The sequence below is a fragment of the Passer domesticus genome, chromosome 1 (assembly GCF_036417665.1).
Source record: "Passer domesticus isolate bPasDom1 chromosome 1, bPasDom1.hap1, whole genome shotgun sequence".
In the NCBI taxonomy this organism is placed as follows: Eukaryota; Metazoa; Chordata; class Aves; order Passeriformes; family Passeridae; genus Passer; species Passer domesticus.
Genome location: NC_087474.1, coordinates 6,150,094 through 6,163,617, shown reverse-complemented (window position 1 = coordinate 6,163,617; position 13,524 = coordinate 6,150,094).

Genomic DNA, 13,524 nt, shown 5'->3' with positions numbered 1-13,524 from the left:
ATCAGCCTGGGTATGAGACAAAATCCAGGCACAAAAGCAAAGCAATCTGCTTTCTCTTTAAAGAACAGCATCACTGCAGCCTCATGCAGTTATTTAAATGTTTTTTCCCTACCAGATCAACCTCATGAGACAAATATCTAATTTTCTTGGAGTTCCCAGAGAGGCAGCAGTCATAAAATCCATGTTTCAGCATCCTGCACACAGCACAGACAATGTCAAGCAGAGCAGATGTCACCATGCTCTTGCATAGAAATGGGAAAGCAAACAAGTGGCCCGTGTCTTCCCTGCACCTGCCAGAAAAACAAGCAAGAGGCTCATGTGGTTTGCAAACAAAATTCATTTTGCATCTCTGAGTAGTACAAACTGAAGTAGTAGTACTGAAAAACTGACCCCCCCCCAAGCTGTACAATCCTCTTAGCAGAGTTCCTGCACGTTAGCAAGGAAAAGAAATATCAGGGATACAGGCACAGCCTCAGCTGTGCTTTTACACCAGCTCAAGGCTTTGCCACCTCCTCTGGCTCCTGGAGGGACCACTTGTGGCTCAGCCATGTACAGAAGTACCCAGAGCCACTGTCAAACCAACCTGCCTTATCTGTGGCTCTGCAAAAACACAGAGCAAAGATAATCCTTACAACAAGAGGGGTGCAGAGGGGAAAAAAACCCAAACCCAAAGATTTGTACAGGAATCTTTACAACAAGGAATAACTGGAGGAGTGGAGAGGGAAAAAACCAAATCCAAAGCTTTGAGCAGGAATTCAATAAGTAAATCTTGTGAATAAGGGTGCTGAGGGAAGTGACGTGTGCCTGGCAGCTAGTGTGAGGCAGAGAGGGAGGCAAAAATATTGAAGGAAAACCAAGGAGAGAAGCAAACCACAGCCCTTGTGATGGGATACAGGATCCTTTTCCAAGGGGTGGGTGTGCTGTGTGGAAGGGGAGCTGGAATGGTACAAAAGGATGCAGGAGTACAAGGCAGAAGTGAGCCCAAGTGATCCAGCAGGACAGGCAGTGGTTACCCACTATGAATCTCACTCCCAGCTGGGTTGACTCCTTGGGCCAGTCCAGGATTTACTCATGACTTAAATACTGCAGCTGGGAACATCTGTATCAGTGCATGAAGGTGTTCAGAATGAAGCAGCAGAGACAAATATTCCTGTCTCTCCTGTCAAACCCCTGGGCAATGGCTGTGGTGTACCCATAGCTACAGGTTCCCACAGACCCCACAATGCCCTGGAACCTTGCAGACAATCTTGTGCAAAAGCTGTGATCCACCTCTGCTTTTGGCTTGTCAGAGTCAGTGAGGGAAGGGAACAGAGCTCAGGGGAAGTTATTTTGTTCATATTCCCACAAAGAGTTCTTATTCCAAGGAAGGTACTTCCCCATTATCAATGTTCTTGTGAGATAAACTACCCTGGGATCTGTGCCTGCCAGGAAAAACAAATTGAAATAGCTAAGAAATGTAGTGTCATAGTCTCCAGTATTAAGAATTAAGTCATGCCCTACAATATTTACCTAGAAGTGATCTGCAACAGTTTCCTGCAGGCATTAAACAACGAGAATTAACCAAGTTGTGTGCAAGGAAAAGGCATGGCATCCCCTGGTAGCTGCTTTGCTTTCTGTACTTGCCACACCTTTTACCCATTTCAATCAAGGGGTAAGCTTTTAGGGCAGCTGAGCTATTTCTAAGGTAATAACAGTGACTCAATGAGCAATATTTCTCTCCTCATGCAAATAGTAAACAGGGGACAACAAATACCTAAATTTAGTGTTTGGCCAGGCACCAAATGTTGTATCAGGAAGTGATATTCTCTCAATGCCAAATTAGAAGTGAGGCTATGAATGATTGGGTACACTTCTTTGTCTTTAATTTACATTGTCCCTTATGCTAAGGTCTCTGTAGCAGCCTGATAATAACAATTTCTAAAACCAGAAACAACTGATAGCTGATAGAGCAGCTGAGCAAAGCAGAACACAGAACTGCTCTGTGAGACTTAGCACCATTTGTCAATGGGCTGTTCTCAGCCTGAAATCTGCTGCAGGAGCAACCCCTGTCTCTGCTTTTTTGGTAACAGCAGCATGAAGGAGAAGGAAAAGCACAGGAGGCAGGGGAAAATCAAAGTCTTGCAAACTCCAACTCGTGTCCCATAAGCAAGCCCTGGGTTGCACCACCTGTCTGGGCACCTCAGTGCCAGGCTGGGAGCAGCAGTTCAGGCTACAGCAGGATGTGCAGACAGCTGAAAATTCAGCTGGCAATAAAAGGTTCTGTGTTATTCATAGATTCAATTCACCAGCACAGCAGGTAGCTGGGATGCAGGAAGAGACAGGTCTGGCTGGTTGCTCTCTTGTACCCTAAAAGCTTACAGCTAAGGCAGGGGATGAATCTGTTCAACAGCACCTGACCCCTTCTCATGGCCAAGCTGGGCAAAAACATCCCATCTGGCTGGAGAAAGGAAACATCATCCAGGTACTTGAAGAGGGACAATTTCAACAGGGACAACTGGTGACACAGAGCCAGAGGGTTGTGTGAGAGCTGTGAATATCTCACATGGGCTGGCTGCAGCTGAATGCATCAGACTGATGGAGCTGTGCTCATTTACACAGACTTGTTGTCCTGGGAAAAGTATCAGAAGGGACACTCTGCAAGGGAGATGCAGGGACCAAAGGAACAATGGGATTGTCACCACCTGCAGCAGGCGCAAATCTGAACTGCTGAGTCAATATGTGGAGCACCAGCATCTTCAGGGGTGGGAGCATCCTCCAATGTTTTTTTCCTTGTCCTTGGGATGTTCTTAGCAGTGCAATTTAATTTTTATGGCAGATTCTATAATCTGAAGTGGGGGTAAGTCACATGTAGCAGGGAAGGAGCAGTGGAGAGGATCAACTGCACCCTGCCTCTCTCATCTCATGGCAGTAAGTTAATTCACAACTCTTTAATCCTCAACTCTGTATATTTCCAGAAGTTTTGTGATTCTCTATTAGCTCCTTAGCTCTCAACAAATTTATATGCCTCACATTTTGTTCGTGGTACACCCTTCATTAAATTTAGATGTCTGACATTCATCTTGTGTGCTCCTGCTGAGAGATGCAATAATGGGGAATGCTGGGACCCAGGGAATTTTCTGGGATGAGAAAGACATGGAGACATCCCTGAGCCCTCCCTACACACCTTCTTGCTACTCCTCTTCTCTCAAGAGCCAAAGAACTCACTCAAGAACACAAGAATTCTCTCAAGAGCCCAAACACTTCCCATCTATCCACAGATGGAACTTGCTGGAGCTGAGCCATTAGCCCAAAATCCCTTTCCTCCCCATGGCAGGAGCTTACAAACACAATCTGTCTCTTGTTGTAGATACTCTGTGATGGTGATTGAGTCTGTTCTGCTGAGCTTCTCTTGGCTATGAAGGAGTCACAGAGCTCTTTGCATTGTAGCTTTCACCCTTCCCAAACCTCCTGAAATTGTTCTTCGGGTTTTTTTGTTTGTTGTTAAGGGGATTTACCCCTAAAGAAGCCACCCTTGAAAATTATTTCCCATTTCTTACATTCCATTGAACGATTGCTTGTCATTTGCTTAATTTCAGGCGGCTGTCAGAGATTTTTTTTTTCTTTTAGGCTGTTCTAACATCTGCTCCACCTTGCTCAAGGAACAATAAGCCCTGATTTAAGGTAAAGACACAATTTAGTAAAATATGCCTCCCCTTTGGACAAGATTACTCTTTTTAGACTATAAAACCAGATAATTTCATGGGAAACAGAATCAGGTAAAACATAAATTACAGTTCTCTTATTTTTCTTACTGCTCCCTAGAGCTCCCTGATGTAACATTTATTTCAGTTTTGCATGATATTTAGCACTCTCATGAAGAGGAGCAGCCACTTAATGATATCAAAATATTTATGTCAGCAGCATGTTTATAAACAAAAGCTATTTAACCTCTTCTAATGCATTGTTCCTACCAAAGTACAAACCCAATGCAAGAATAGCACTGGAAAGGCCCCAGAAAAATAAACCAAATACCTCAGTATTTAATGGCCTTCAGATTTATTGAAAATAAATCAAATATTTTCACTATAAGCTTGAGTGAGGAAAGAGACCATTTTGTGAGAAGACTGTTGCAGAATAATAAAATGCCTGTAGTAAAAACCTCCACTGCATACTTTCATAATGTTTAGAACTTGGCTTTTTTAACATTTCTCGTGAATGAACAATAAAGAAATACCTGCTGAAGATATCAGCTCTCCCCAGTGGAAAAATAATTATTTAAAAAGCCTTGGATATGGATTGCTGGGATGAACCCCAGGGCAAATATCCACAGCTGGACCTCAGGGCAAGCAGACACTTTCCTTCCCATGAGCTGTGAAGCACTGGCTGGTAGAAACTCACCCTTCAGAGCAAATGTTTCATGCTTTTATGATGCATTTTCAAAAGCTTTGCTTGGTTTTGCTTTCCAAACTGCCATTTTTTTTAACAAATTTAAACATCTCATGACTTCTTGCTTTGGAAACTCTTCGAGGTAGACAGGACCTTGCACCCACCTTGAATGCCACAGACACAGGGATTTCAGTATTCCACAAGCTTATTTCCCTGCACTACACAGCACAGCACACTCTGAGCTCCAGAAACACACAGGAAAACTCAAACATAAAATTTAATGCCTTCTGGGTTGCAAAGAAAAACACATTTCTTCCCAACACAACACAAGCTTTTCTAGCAATGATCGCACCAGCACAGACACAGGGGAGCTGCTCTGGAGGATGACTGAGAAGAAAGGCAGCAGCAAGGAGGAGAAGTTGTAAAGCCTGTCCATGACAGGGAGAGACAAGCCAGCAGCCACAGCCAGGGCTCAGTTTGGAGAGTGACCCATGCAGCCTTTAGATCACAGCCTGCCCCTTCCTCAAGGGTCTCTCCTTGGGTCTGAAAGGGTCTCTCTGCTTGGGTCTGAAAGCACAAGAGTTTGTCTTTTTCCCTCTGTATTGCAACAAAGAGAAGAACCAAATAGTCACAACTCGTTCTCAAGGAAAGATACTTACTAAACATGGACATTTTGTGAAGCTTCTGGTAGTGTTGTAGAATTCACAAAATCACTGGTTGGAAGAGACCTTCAAGATCATCGAGTCCAACCCAGCCCCAAACCTTGGCACCCAGTGCCACATCCAGGCTTTTTAAACACATCCAGGGATGGTGACTGCACCACCTCCCTGGGCAGGCCATCCCAGAGCTTTATCACTCTTTCTGTGAAAAACTTCTTCCTAACATCCAACCTCTATTCATGCAGCTTGAGATTAAGATTTCCTTTGACGTAGCTTTCTATCAGCCCTGAAAATACAGACCAGAGGGCTTAGACACTTACTACACCAAGCTTCTATATCTCCCATCAGACCCTGAACTACTATTTAAAACTGAGAGCATTATAATCTCTTTAAGTCCTGTAGTGAATTTATCTTGTGACACTCTTTGCTAGCCAACTCTGACTAGTGGCTCAAAATCTACCTGGATACCTTAGGGAGCTCAGTCTCTGCCAGCCTAGCAGGGCCTCCTTCATTCTACTCAAGTAAGAAGCTATTTCAGTGGAAAAATACACTGAAGCTGCTTTTTATCAGATCAGAGGCTGCAATCACTAATTCAGTCCTCTCACAAGGACGCAGAGAGCCAAACGTCTTTCTGCTTTTTTCCACGGGCCTTGATGAAGCTGGCATTATCATGCTAAATTACAGCTCAGGACTGCAGTGCATGTACAGATTTATCAGGAGAAAGCTATTAAACTTCTTCAGTACCGTGCCAATTATGCAGTCCCCAACACATAATTAAGTAAGGCCCCAAAGTATGTATTTTAATCAATCCCTGTTCAGCAAAGCACTTATGTGCTAGTGCTTTACTTCAACACTCATCTAGAGAGCACATGGGTCCTTTTGTGAACAAGGAAAAACATGGGAGCACTGAGAACTTCACCAGTGCTATTGGGCCAGACACTACTGGGATAAGATACTTTATTATTTGGATAATGGCTTATATTTTCAAAGTATCTCTATAAATCAGATGCTAAGACCAGTTTCTAGACAGACCTCAGCACAGAGCTGTAACTAGGGCAAGTTAAGGACATAAAATACACAAGTTCTGGAGGAATTAGTATTCTTTACTACATGGTATGCAGTTGGATAAAACTTGCAGACTTGAGGCAGCAGAAATCTTCTTATAGGCCTGTAAAGCTCAGATTTATCCTGTTTCAGCTGAGCTGGCCCCAGGTAAGCTCTGCTGCCTAAACAACTCACCCAGGATTTGCCTGCAGTCAGTGGAGAGCACATGTAGATGGCAGGGATAAGGGGAAATGGCCTCAGGCCGCACCAGAGGAGGCTTGGATTGGATATCAGGAAAAGTGTCTTCACTGTAAGGGTTGCCAAGCATTGGATCAGGCTACCCAGGGACATGCTGGAATCACCATCACTGGAAGTGTTCATAAAACACATGGATGTGACACCTGGAGATGGTTTAGTGGTGAATACAGTGGTGCTGGGTTAGCAGGGGTCTTTTCCAGCCTTACTGGTTCTATAAATCCACCCCATGTGGAGGTTTCAATAAGGGCAGGATGAGCCATGCTCTGTTTTTCTGTTGTTTTTGTTGGAAAACCCCACACAAGCAGTTTAGATTAAACACCTGAGTTTCATCTGACCGAATTCATGTCCACCCAAGCTACCTCTCTGTACTAAGGAAGATATTGATGTTGTGTCTAGTCACTAACTAGACACAAGCTTGGCACCTTAGCTGAAATAATTCATGCCCTAAACACATTCTTTTCCTCCAGCCCAGCCTGCACTGCCTAGCTCAGCTGCAGAGAGGGGGCCACATCCAGCCCCCTAAACGTCAGGGCCAAGCACTGCTTTGGGCACTGTTGTGTTGTCACAGGTGGCCCCCAAATGCCATCCCAGAATAACACGGGTCTGGAGTGGCTCCCTTAGCACCACTGTGTCTCATGGGAGCTTGGTGGCACCCTGAACACCCCACAATTAACACCAGCATGACCTGAGGTGAACCCCTCCCTCTCCCACACCTCCTTGGGGTGCAGCAGATCTCCTTCCACCTGCCAGGCAGAGCAATAAACAAAACCAGATGGCAAAGGCCACTCATTTACACACATCATGGCCTTTCTCAACCAACAGAGGCAGCTCCATTTGACTGCTCCCACTTTCAGCAGGCATCAGGCATGGATCATTTCAGAGCAAAGTGGTGTATCTACCCAAAAAACAAAGAACCTATGAAAAACGTGTATTGACTCAGAAGTTGCTATGCAGCCTGAGCTACAGCAGTGACAGCCTCTCTGTAATCCATTACAGCTGTGCAAAATGTAATAAAACTACTACAAGGTGCTCTAATTCCATTTACTAATAATCATAAAAGTATTTGAGATGCATCTGATGAACCGTTTACAGGATGCATTTTTCAAAGATGATTTGTAGTCCAAAGAAAAGCCTTTAATACCATATAAATTAGATTTTATGTACAACAATATTTAAAACCATTGCAAAGAAGGTGTTTTGTTGTTTTATAGTCGCTGCTCAGTCTTCATTGAATAATTTCTTTGAAGAAAATTCTTGGCTTCTGAGTTCTTCCCAATGAATCACAGAGCAGGAGCAATATCATAATTTATCAATTTTTTATCTGCAGATGCTATGGTGTTCAGTGTAGCTCTACCCAGTTAATCTGCACAGCTTCTGATGAATTGCATTTACTAAAACACACAAAATTATTTTTCACTTAACCAACATCCTGAGCAGCTCTACTGACAAATCAACTCCTACAATATGCAAACACACAAATGTTTTCCTTTTCCAGAAACAGGGGCTGGGTGTGCCAGAGAAATACAGGAATAAATAAATCAACCATTGATTGATCTGCTGCACCACTGATGTCAGCTAACTTGATAGGTTGGAAGTGATTGCCATATTTTTATTTTTGTCTTACCACCAGCTTTTGCCATCACTAGGCACTTGTGTGGCATCTCAAAGAAAAGGGCTGGTCTCACTCCAAAGCCAGATGCATGTGGGTTTTTTTTTTTTTTACACATTTGCTTTTTGTCATCTCTGATCTGTCACTCCTGCAGAAAAATTCTCCACTAAGGTACAGTTTCCTTTGCTCCCATTTCCTCTGGGAGAGCAGGATATTCCTGCTGGCCCCTGTGAACACCAGGCTGGCTGTTACACTGAATTTTTCCATTATGTTGCAATAGTGAAGAAATCTCCACTCCCTGCACCTGGCAGAGGAAAGCAGACATCAAGCACTCTCTTGACCCAATGCCTCCTCCAGCCCACAGGCATCCAAACAAGGATCAAATCTTCTTCTCCCATATACATTTTGCACCCACTTTCCTTTTGAAAATCTGGACTAGGAACACTTGCCCTCGCCCCTCACAATGCCATGCGATTTAAACATCGTCAAGTTTTTCATTCATCCACCAGAATAAAACATATTTGCAGAAGACAACCTTAAAACATATTTGCAGAAGACAATCCATAAAACACAGTGAAATAGAAAATCTGTCTCTCCACAGGATTTCAGAGCCTTTTCAGCAAACCACAATGTCACCATCAAAAGTCTCACAGAAGCAGCAGTGCTGGCTGACACTGCCAGGGTACATGGGGTGTGTTAAAAGCAGCACAGTCTCACACAAAATGCCTCTACCAGCTTCATTCAGACTTCCCCCACCTACAGCTTGTGTTGTAAAAGAAAAATGAATAGGAGAAGAAAGCTGGAAATCTGAGCAGCACTAGGCTGACATATATTTTTTAAGTATGTACCAAGACCTATATTGTCATCAGCTTTTATTCCTCTTTTTACCCATTTGCACAAAGCAAATGCCTTATCTCCATGTGTCTTTTTTTTTTTTCCAGGGGCAAAGGGAATCTCTGAGGTCAGCTCTTAACAGCAGACAGAGAAAGAAGAAACCTCTGAAATTAAATATCACACACTGAAAGTGCTGGGATGAAAACATTTTGACAACCCTCCCATCCTGCCCTCCATCACCAAAAAATATTTGGGGAAGGTGGGGAAAAAAAAAAGACATCTATAATTTTGCATTTAAAGAAAAGTCTTAATTTATTTGCTTATTTCTTGAATACAAATGTATAAAAGTCACCATTTTCTATTACAGTTTATACAGAAAAAAATTACTGGAAAAAACTCTTTCCAGCCGTGCTGTCCAAAAAAGGATGTTATTGACTCTGGTTTAAGGATTTGCCTCTGCAGTAAATTTTGATCACTACAATATCCCATGTAATTCTCAGTTACTTACAGTTACTTACACACATACACCACACAGACAGTCCTATTTAAGTGTAATACAGACATTGTTTCCAGCTTAGCTTATCATTTTAACCAGTTTAAGATGGGGTGAAGAAAAATATTTTCTCTGCAACAGAGGAGTTATATTTGCATGGTTACATTGTCATGATGCCCAAGTCTTAGCCACACTCCTGGAGATCAGCTCTGCTGGGTAGTGAATAATCACCATCCCCAGGAGAGCCTGGGGACACTACAGGACTAAATCCAGGGCAACTAGACAGGCTCAGCAGAGTTACCAGACTGTGCCCATCTTCCTGCATGTCAGACACCAAAGAAGCCATTGCACCATTTAAATCTCATTTTCCCTTCCTGCCCAGCTGTGTGGGCCAGCAGTGGGTGAGCAGAGCAATTTGTGCTCCTGATTTCCCTGGCCTTTTCTTCATGGACTGTTATATTTGGAGCAACACTTCAAACACACACAGCAAAGTCACTCATATTTCACTGCAGTCAGAGCAGCTGCCCATCAGTGGGACTTAGTCCCCAACCTGAGCAAGAAAAACTCCTATTTGGGAAATCCCACCTGCTCCCACTCCACAGAAATTCAAACAGAAATTATTCACAGGCAGTGCAGGTATAGCAGCCCAACAGTGACTACCAACTAAGCCTTCAGGGAAGATTTTGGCTGGTTGGGCTCCACAAACTAAAAACTATATAAATAGGAAAAGGCAGCAGGAGAAAGATTTCCATCTTTCCCACTTTGACATTGCCTCTGCTGCTGTCAGTACACCTCCCATGGCTTTCACTTTGCAGGCAGCAGAAACACAAAATGAGGCATAAATCCTGCACTTCTGACTCACACCCAGCACAAAATCTTTGGAGTCACACACCTTCACCTGGCAGCTGATCTCTGCACTAATGCTCTCAGCAGCCAGTCTGTCCCAGCACAACACAGAACAACACACTGTACAGCTTGAGCTGAAAGAAATTCACACACCCTTATTCCATAATCAGAGTTATCAACACACAACTAGAGCATGCATCTCAAATCTCCCAGCACAGACCACACTCTGCATTACAATTTGGTGTGAGCTGCAAGATGCTGAAAATGAGAGATGAAAATCAAGGCTGGGAGGAAGCTGCCACTTATACCAAACCAGCGGGGAAGACTAAACAGCTGCAGGTGCTTTTGACTCCTACAGGTGTAAAGCATATGCTGGAAAACTGAGTGAGTTGTTACAGTCTGAGCTGAAGTATTGAAACTTTCTATTTCATCTAATTTGTTGTATAATTACAAATGTGGCAGTTTAATTTGACTTAAGTGTATTTCTGCAGGAACGAGCAGTGTTTTTCTTCATTTGGCAAATGCTCCCAATGCAAAACTTCTGACAGCCAAGATGCACAAAAGTTTGATTTCAAATCTTCAGAGAGTTTGTGAAAACAGAAGAAAGGAAGCATAGAACATCCTCTAGGAAACTGCTCAGAGGGGAGATGTTTTAGCTATTGTTTTCTGTTTCCATTTTTTATTCATCAGTCAAGAAAAATTCAAATTCCTCCTTAAAATCATAGGCTACATTTTGAGCTTTACACCTTCAGAGAGGTGCCAGCAGTGAGTGCTGAAGTGTGAGGTGTGGTGTGTGCATCCCAGACAGGCCATTCACAGCCAGGATTTAGAATTTGGACTGCCAGCAGCCACATGCAGAACAACCTTCCAGGGTAGTTTCATCCAGTCAGGAAAAGAAAATAACATGACTGACATGGATACTCAAAAAAGTTCTCACACTGTGTGTGTACTGGTAGAAAATTCACTGATCATGTCCTCATGAACTATTTGTTGGGTTTTTTCTGCCAGAGATAACAATTTTCAAAAGAGATGGAAGAAGGCAAAATGAACCACTGTTCTTAAGAGAATGGGACTAAGAAGTCTTGGCTGGTTTTAAACCCAGTTAAAATATCTGCTTTTTTGCCTAAGGAATATAGGATGATAGAGGTAGCAGAATTGTAAAGATGGTGCTTAATTTCTTCCCCTTTCCCAAGGCAAAACTGATTAATGTAACTTGAGCACACACATCCACTCCATCATAAGGAATGTGAACATGACAGCATCTCCAAAAGAAGTGTGACATCCTTGAGGCATGAAGAAGACTTCAGAAAGTGCCCCAGAGGAGCGTCACCAACCAGGCTGAGCTCAGCATCCAAACCCCCAGAAAGGGAACTCTGTGGCCATTCCACCAAGTCCCCTCACATCCCAGGCAGATGTAAACCCACACAGAGCAGGCTGCAGGACCAAGGTGATTTTTTACATGGAAAACCCACCACTGTGAGACAATTCCATCTGCAGCTGTTAAGCCAAGTCTCATTTGAGAGAAGACATCCTGCCAGCCAACGTGGGCTCTGTTTGTGAAAGGCAGGACTGCCACATTTCCAGCGCCACTCCCCACCCCTGAATGCCAGTGCTAATGTTTCTAGCAAATTACCTTCCAAATGTTGCAGCACGACATGCTTTAGAGGAGCTAATGAATCACACAGTAAAAACTAATTGCAACTTACACACTGTTTCGAGCTGAGTTTTGCAACATAAAAGCAATCAGGCAGCAATTAAAATGCTAATATGGGGCTGAACCTCATATAACTGTTTGCCAAAATCTAGTGCAGCACAGTGCTTCCTGGAGTACTTGGAACAGATGGGATTTAGTAAGTAGGTAGTCATTTCATCAAGCTTTTAAACCTTACCATGCTGGAGGAGGGTCCCCACTATGATACATTACATATTTCCAGTATTAGAAGTGGCAGTAAAGGATCATTACATATTTTCTTCTTTTGAATGGCTTTTTTTATTCTCATGTAAATGATTAATAAACTCTTAGCAAGTCAGAAAGGAGGGCTACATACCAGACGCTCTTTCCAGACACAAACATTTTTAATTTCTTTTTGTTGTAGTATAGATGGACTCCGAATGTGGTAGTGGAAATCATCAAACCTACTTTCCTTTTTAATTATAAAATCTTCTTTTCACAGATTCACTAGTGCAAGATTGTGAATTGAATGAAACAATTACATTTTAATTGGGTTCACCTCCCCCTCATCCACTTTTTCTTCATTACATTCCTAATACTAAGACAATCAAAATACATTAATTAATTCAAATGGGGAATTATTAATTTTCAACATTGTCAGCCTCGGAGAAATTACCTCTGGTCCTGGAACAAAGCTCCCAGGAAGAGTTTCTTCTATTGCATGTTAACCTGTAAATTTTTACAATCATTATTGGTAACAGCACTGAAAAAGCATGAACAAGCTCTAAACTGACTCACCAACCTCTGAGCCACCTGCTGAGAGAAGCCAGGGAGGGAGACCAGAGTAGGCACCTGGAACTCACCTGTATAAGGTGAGGCCATCCAAACTCCTCTCAGCTGGACACAGAACATGAGATACCCAAAATGTCCAGATTGGATAAATCTGTCCTTCAGGCACAGGGAATCTTGAGTAATGAGGTCTTGGCTCCCAGGCCCTTGCAGCCCTCCAAGCACAAAAGCAAGGCAGAATCCCTGCCTGATCCCAAAGACATAGACACAAATAATGAATACAAATAACAAAAAATTGATTTAAGTGTTTTCTTCTCACTCATCAGTGGCTTTAATACCCTCCTTTAGTCTCCTATTCAAAAATGAAGCTATTTTTCTCACAATTCTTACAGTCCCTTTCCCTGTGCAATGGTCTTCATGAGAAGCTCTGCACAGAGGACCACATTCCTTGATTAACAACCACTTCCCTTCCTTACCCTTTTATCCTTAGCATCTCCAAACACCCACTTTCCCCATCTTGTCTCCACTCCAGCCTGAGCTCCAGAGAAATAAGCAGCTGCTGCTCCCAGCTCAATCCCAGCAGTAAAACCCCATGTTCAGCACACCTGCACTCCCGTCCCATGCATCCACCCTAAAAGGAAAACAGGACAGAAAATTCAGCAGCTATCCAAAGACATGACAACTGCCTAAAATGCAGAAGATGTGTCCAAAAAAAGTAAGGAGCACCCCTCCATCTGCTCCAAAGGATGGCAGGGACCCTAAATGAGAGGAGATGGGCTGGGGTTTGCTGCTGTGTTCACTGCTGCAGCTCCACCACCACGTGAGGACAGAAGGTCTCACTCTGAGGCAACTTTGAGTTTAGGAAATAGGAAACCTATAGCTCAGAGTGCAAAAAGTGAATCACCACTAAAGAAGTGACCTGCAGTCTGAAAGAGGTCTGTCAACAGAGGAATTG